Source organism: Salminus brasiliensis, chromosome 9 (genome assembly GCF_030463535.1).
Source record: "Salminus brasiliensis chromosome 9, fSalBra1.hap2, whole genome shotgun sequence".
Taxonomy (NCBI): Eukaryota; Metazoa; Chordata; class Actinopteri; order Characiformes; family Bryconidae; genus Salminus; species Salminus brasiliensis.
In genome coordinates this window covers 21751195-21757739 of record NC_132886.1, presented here as the reverse complement: position 1 = coordinate 21757739, position 6545 = coordinate 21751195, and the positions used below count along the sequence as shown (strand labels likewise).

The following is a 6545-nucleotide window of genomic DNA, read 5'->3' as shown; positions in this document are numbered from 1 at the left end:
TTGCTACACAAGATAATTGGCATCTCCATAACATTAGTCAGCAGATAAAAGCTTGAATTTCTCTGAAACTCCTGGTAGATGGGTGCATTGATTTTGGGCTAGATAAAACATAGGGGACCAGCACCAGCAGATGACATGGCCCCTGAAACCATCACAGACTGCAGAAACTTTACTCTGGACTTCACCTTGTATTCTGTGCCTCTAGACTTTAGGAGCTTGATTTCCAAATGAAAACTTTCCTCTGAAAAGAGGACTTTGGAGCACTGAGCAACAGTCCAGTTTTTTTTTTTTCCTTAGCCCTCCTTTAATTTAATTGTGGTTAATTGTGTTATAAGTTTGATATTAGGGATGTGACAGTTGTAGCCCCTTTCCTGGAGACGTCTATGTGTGGTGGCTCTTGGTGCACTGACACCGGCCTCAATTGAAGTTCTTGAATCAGCTTTTCTTGACAATCTTCTCAAGGCTGTAATCATCCCTGTTGCATGTGCACCTTTCCCAACCACATTTTCCCATTCCAGGCAACTTTCCATTAATATGCTTTGATATAGCACTCTGTGAACAGCCAGCCATTTCAGCAAAGACCTTCTTTGGCTGGTCAAAGATAGTCTTCTGAACAACTGTCAGGTCCGCAAGTACCCTCATTATTGTGGTTGCATTTTTGGAACTAGGCTGAGAGATACACAATGTTCATACTGTTTGAAAAGTAGTTTACTCAAACTCCAAATACAATATTTAAATCATTTGAAATACTGAATATCTGATTTTCATGAGCACTGAGTCATACTGATCAAAAGTGAAAGAAAAAAGATTTTACTTTACAAGTAAAGAAGAATCTAAAAAGAATCTTAAAAAAAAATGTATATGCATATAATGAGTAGTGGCAGACATATTTTCAAATACACTTGAGAACCCTGATGTGGATGAATACAATCAAATTTTCCCAGCAGTGTTCCAACATCTCCTATTAGGTAGAAGCTGTTATTTCCGAGATAAATTAGTTAAAATAATGTGCTTAGCTGCCTAAAACTTTGGCCAGAATGAAAAAACACTATTATTTTAAGATTAAATTACAGCTAAATTACAGTCCCTATGTTAATTTTCTTGAAATCAGCATATTTGGCTGTAGTCACAACCTAAAGCTGTTGAGTCAATTAATTTGCAGACCTAGGACACTGTAAATTTACTGAACTGTTGCCACCAGCAAGTGAAAGTAAAAACTGCAACTTGTTGGCTTGTTGGCCATGAGGCCGTGGGGGGAGGGGGGGGCTGGACTTTGGACACCCGTTGAAGAGGCAACACTCTGATAAGGGATGTGACTGCAGAATATGTAAGAGAAAATGTCTCAGACTTAGTTTTTTCTTCTGCTGATTATGTTTGTGTGACTCAAGGACAAAGTCAAAGCCAGTCTCCTATTTGCATTCCTACAGCTGATTACAGTCTGTGCTCACAAATGGCTGGAAAACAGTACTTATCCTTCTTTACTCAGGCTTTGTGGCTCTCTGTGGATCTGAGAGAGCAGTAAATCACTAGTTTTAATGACACTGTCTGTCTGGAGTTGATTGCCTGCTTAATTTCACCAGGAGGTCCAGGTTTCACTGCAGCCAAACTGGATCCTTTCAGCCTCTTTGGATCGTTGCAGCCACTCAACACCTTCACCGTAGCATGACTCTGCGCTCCGTCTGGGAACCCACGTTTGGGTTTGGATTGCGTGATTTCACACAAGTAGGAACTTGAGGGGAATCACGCTCTCATTTGTGCTTATTTGTCCCCAGAGAACGATTAGAGGTCAACTTGGGGCCTTGGATTTCATACTCTGCACCATGTGGAGGCCTTTCAGTCAAGTACACTTCTTATATTATCCTGTTGCTGTAATGAGTGTGGACATAGGTCACTCAGCAGTCAAGATTTTACGGGAGATCCGTAAAGTGCTGTGCAATTTAGCATTAAATCCGAGTGGCATGGACACCTATGTGCTGGGATACATGTAATGACAGAACTTTATTTATTAAAAACTTTATTTCCTTTTAAAGAAATATGACTTGGAATCATTTAGTAACACTTTGAGGTGGCTACAGTATTCACATTTATGACAGTGCGATTAATATGTAAGACTGGCAGGGATTGTACTGCGAGTACAGTGCCATTTATTTTCAGACCGTCTCCATTTTAGTTACAAATGACATTTATTGCTCCTTTCTCTTCATAGCCCTCTACTGTACTTACTGTTGGATTGCTAAATGGCAGAGCAGGTAACAATGAAAATGAACAGGGGTGCGATTCACGATAATAACATTGTTCTTAGCTTTAAGAATGACATAACTTTAAGAACAGCAGTTTTACGAATGCCTCCCAATAGACTTCTTAGTTTGCAAAATTACAAACAGGTTTCAAGTAATTCTTGTTGACTCTACATCTGTGCTGGAAATGCATCCGCCAGTCAAAAACGGAACCATCGATTTGCATTTATTTTCTCATTATTATACCAGTCGTATACAAGTCGTATTCAGCAAATAATTATATATAAAAAATGAATTATCAAAAAATATTTGAATATCTAATAAAAAAACACTGAAAATTGAAACTAAGGATCTTTACAGCAGTAGGCTGTAACTACACGATGATACATACAGCGAAGGTCTAGGTATTGCTAGAAACATGCTAACTACATAGTATATTAAATTTTAGACTGTTGCTGTGCTGTGCATAGAACAAGCATGTATGTGTGTGTTTTTAAAAGGGAAACTAGCGACCTATTTGGATTTTGAGGTTGAACTGTGCATAAACTTCTTTATTATAAATATTAATAGTAAAAATACATCAAATTTGTCCTTCGGACAAGGATGCTCAAGGTTTCACATGCAACCATAGATTATGGTGAGAGAAATATTACACCTCAACATTCTTAAACTGCACGTAAACATATCAAAATGTACCAAAATGGCAACTTTACAGGAGAAACAAACTTCTTAACTTTCAATGGAAGTCAATTCCTAGTAATTTATGATAATTTCTGTTGGTCTATTCCCCATAAAAAATACACAATGTAAAGAACAACTGCCAGATTTACGTCCAATGTCAGAAATGAAGATACAATAGTTGTGGTTCAAATGGCCTTCCAGTTGTCAAAGCACTGGTTCCCAGCCTTTTCCCAGTGTTTTCCCTACTCCCAACACACCTCACTCAACTAAATCTCTTCCTGAGTTGAAGTGGGTGTGCCGAAGCCAAAAATATGTAGGTTAGGAGCTACTGCAACACCAGGGTGGGGTTCTCAATGCTGCCTCATCCTTTGCCCTTTGTGTTGGATGCAGTGCAGCAGATACTGTACAAGACAGGCTTTAGAAAATTGAGTTTTTTTATTATTATTATTTTAGCAGCATTTATTTAATTGTAGTAACATTTTAATTCAATTTTACTTTAGATTTTGGTGCTTAATAAAAACGACAAAAAATGAAGGCAGAATGAATCATTGTTTCTGCGTAAAGGGGTTAAAATATTCTAACCAAAACATTCTAATGGTGCAGTGAAATCTGTAGCCCTACTGTTAAACCTAATAGCATCACGGTTTAATAAACCAGTCAAGTTTGAGCATTATGGCTTCCGTCTTGGTGCTGATTTGACTGAAGCGTGACGCGCCATGGCCCAGACGAGGAGCAGCCACATGGCCTCTGCTCTGCGCTCCGTCACTCCTGTCAAACGCAGGAAGCATGCAGTCACACATGGCAGCCAGGGAGGCAGACCTAACCCAGGAGACTGGGGTGTAGATAGGCTGGTAACACTCCATAGATAAATCTCCTTATAATAGGATAAGGATGTCACTCTTATTTGGCTTGCGGACAGAGTCTGGAGATGTGAAAGATTTGTTTGGTTTATAATGGAAAGTTATGAGGTGTTCATTTTAGAAAGACACTAGCCAGTTCAATTCTAATCGTAAAGCTGAAAAGTGCTTATCTTTCAAGAGCAACACTTGTCTAACAGAGGCATAAAAAATGAATCGAGATGCGATGATTCAGCACCAAAGGCTGCAGATAAGTCATATTGATATATATATATATATATATATATATATATATATATATATATATATATATATATGCACACTCACAGCTTGTCTAGTCCCTGTAGAGAAGTGTGCCAATAGAATAGGACTCTCTGGAGCATGAACGTGAATGTATTGGCACCATGCTTAATGCCAGGGGTGGGCTAGAGGGGTATAAAGCCCCCCAGCATTGAGCTGTGGAGCAGTGGAACTGTGTCCACTGGAATTATGGTGCTCCATCCAACACTTTAAAAATGAGTTAGGGAGGTGGGGTGGTGATGATCCAAGATCCTGACCTCATAAACACTCTTCTTAGAAACTTTGTAAAAAGCCTTCCCTGGACATTAGAGACAGTCACTCCAACAAAAGCAGGACAAACTCTTTTTTATACCTCTCATTTAAGAAGAAACAATGAACGAACAGGTGTCCTAATACTTTTGTCCAATAACGTTTAATGGAAGTCATTAAAAAAGTCATTTATAAGTCATTTTGAAGCATTTCTAAAACAGCAAACAAGATTTATATACACAGGATCAGACATTCATATCAGATGTGCAAAGATGACAGTCTGGACATGCTAACTGCTAAATTAGTTTTTAGGCACATCACTCAGTACTACTTGACATCACTTCTTGTATGACATCACAGAACTGCTTGTTGATTTGTAATCAGAACATTTTACAATTTAATGACACACGTTTCCCATTATTGATCTGAACGGGTTATGTTAATACAGTGTATAAGAATAAATTCCCACTTGTAACTGTCCATAAGGTCATGCCTCCTTTTCTTCAGGTGCAGGTGCAGGTCTCAACCATCTCCACAATGTTTATAAGCACTGAGAATTCTATAGAGATTCAGAGAACTGTAGAAATGTAGTCTTGTCCACACATGAGGAAGATTCAGAAGATAGCTGGTATTTAGCTGGTATATATATATTTCTTAATTATTATTATTATTTTTTTTTTATATAGCTTCCTATTACATTTAGTTGGCAGAAAATGTGCTTGGCGGCCTTGTCTTTTCTGTGTTCAGTGTTCATTCTATATATACAATATATATTTCATATATTCTATGTATTGTTGTAAAGCCATAAGCCGGAGTCTCTGAAGTTGTCACATGTTAAATCCATTGAACGTGTTTTGAGAGTGGAGAATCAGGAAAAACCACTTCAGAACTTCCAGAATGCATCTTTTGCAGGTTCCGAAGAGTATTAATTACACTGTGTTCCTGAAATTACAGCATAACAACACAGGAGCATTAGAATCCCACACAGCCAGCCAGTATGCATTATATTCTTATGCACTGTGTGCTATGTTAATATCATGGTTTGCAGTTTCTGTTGTCCTGAAAGAATGCTTCGGTTCTGCAAAGCTTGATCAGCTTGTTTTCTCACAAGACTTGTATTAGCTTGTATTATTAACAGCAATCACAGATACTAAAAAGTGCAGAGAAAAATATTATATAAGACACATAACTGATTACAGGATACTTTAACCCAACCTTCTGCACATTTTTCTACAAGTTTAACTTTTCTTTTTGCGTTTACAGCTAAAGAACCATCACCACAAGGCACAAATGGAGGTATTACCTAAGTCTGTTACTGCTTTTGGGAGTTGTTTTCGTTGAAAATCTTTAAGCACGTCTTTTGATAGCACTCGTTGAACAGCCATGTGTAAGTGAAGTTTTGTATTTGTCTGCTGTTCCTGGCCACCCAAACTTTCCTCTTGCTCCTCTGTACCATCTTTCAGGTTCCTAATGGCTCCCAAATCCATTGAATTCCAGCTCACGTTGTTTATTCCCTTCACTTGTGTTTGACGGCACTTCAGTGCTGCTGAGATCCTCAAATCTGCTGGTGTGTAATATCACAAAGCACTGCACTCTTCCCCAGTGGACTGACGTCATATCAATGTACCACTGAGGTTAATGTCCAACCCTTGAATATATTGTTGCCAGCTTCCTCATAGCTGTAAAAAGAATTTTTTTGCACAACAAAACCACTGTGGTGTAGATTGCTATTTATAGCTTCATAGAAAAAAAGCTATTGCATCAACATGTCAACATGGCACGTCAAAAAATGTTTTCTATTTAATGTTACTTGTGACTTGTGACCTATACAGTTTTTACATTAAATTTACATTAAATATAATATTTTACATTGCACAAAATATTTACAAAGATAGTTTGATTTAAAAGTAGTAAATTATAGTGGGCAGTTTTTAGCATACATAGTATATTTAGCAAAAATAACTAAATAAAGCAGCATTGTCCCCATCGTAGGGAGATCATGAGTTTGATTCTTGGTGGTTCCACATGGACTGGAGCCCGAGAGAGCATAACTATCTATCTCTCAGGTGGATTGGATGGTCCTCCCTCCCCTGCAACCTCTCAGCCCGATGCTAATCAATGCATGCAGGCACCTGTCCTAACAGGACTGCCATTTACTGTTCTACTCAAAGCATGGTCAGCTGACATTGTGTTAGCGGCAGATGGTGCTAGGTGGAGGCTG

General features: G+C 38.3%; 1 long non-coding RNA gene across 1 annotated transcript; it reads right to left on the bottom strand.

The window, feature by feature from the left end:
* Positions 1-4471: 4471 nt before the first annotated feature.
* On the bottom strand, positions 4472-5911 carry LOC140561621 (uncharacterized). The gene is made up of 2 exons (XR_011980081.1): positions 5628-5911; positions 4472-5266 (listed from the first exon to the last, which is right to left on the bottom strand). It is a non-coding gene; the product is annotated as an uncharacterized lncRNA (long non-coding RNA).
* Between the last annotated feature and the right edge of the window lie 634 nt (positions 5912-6545).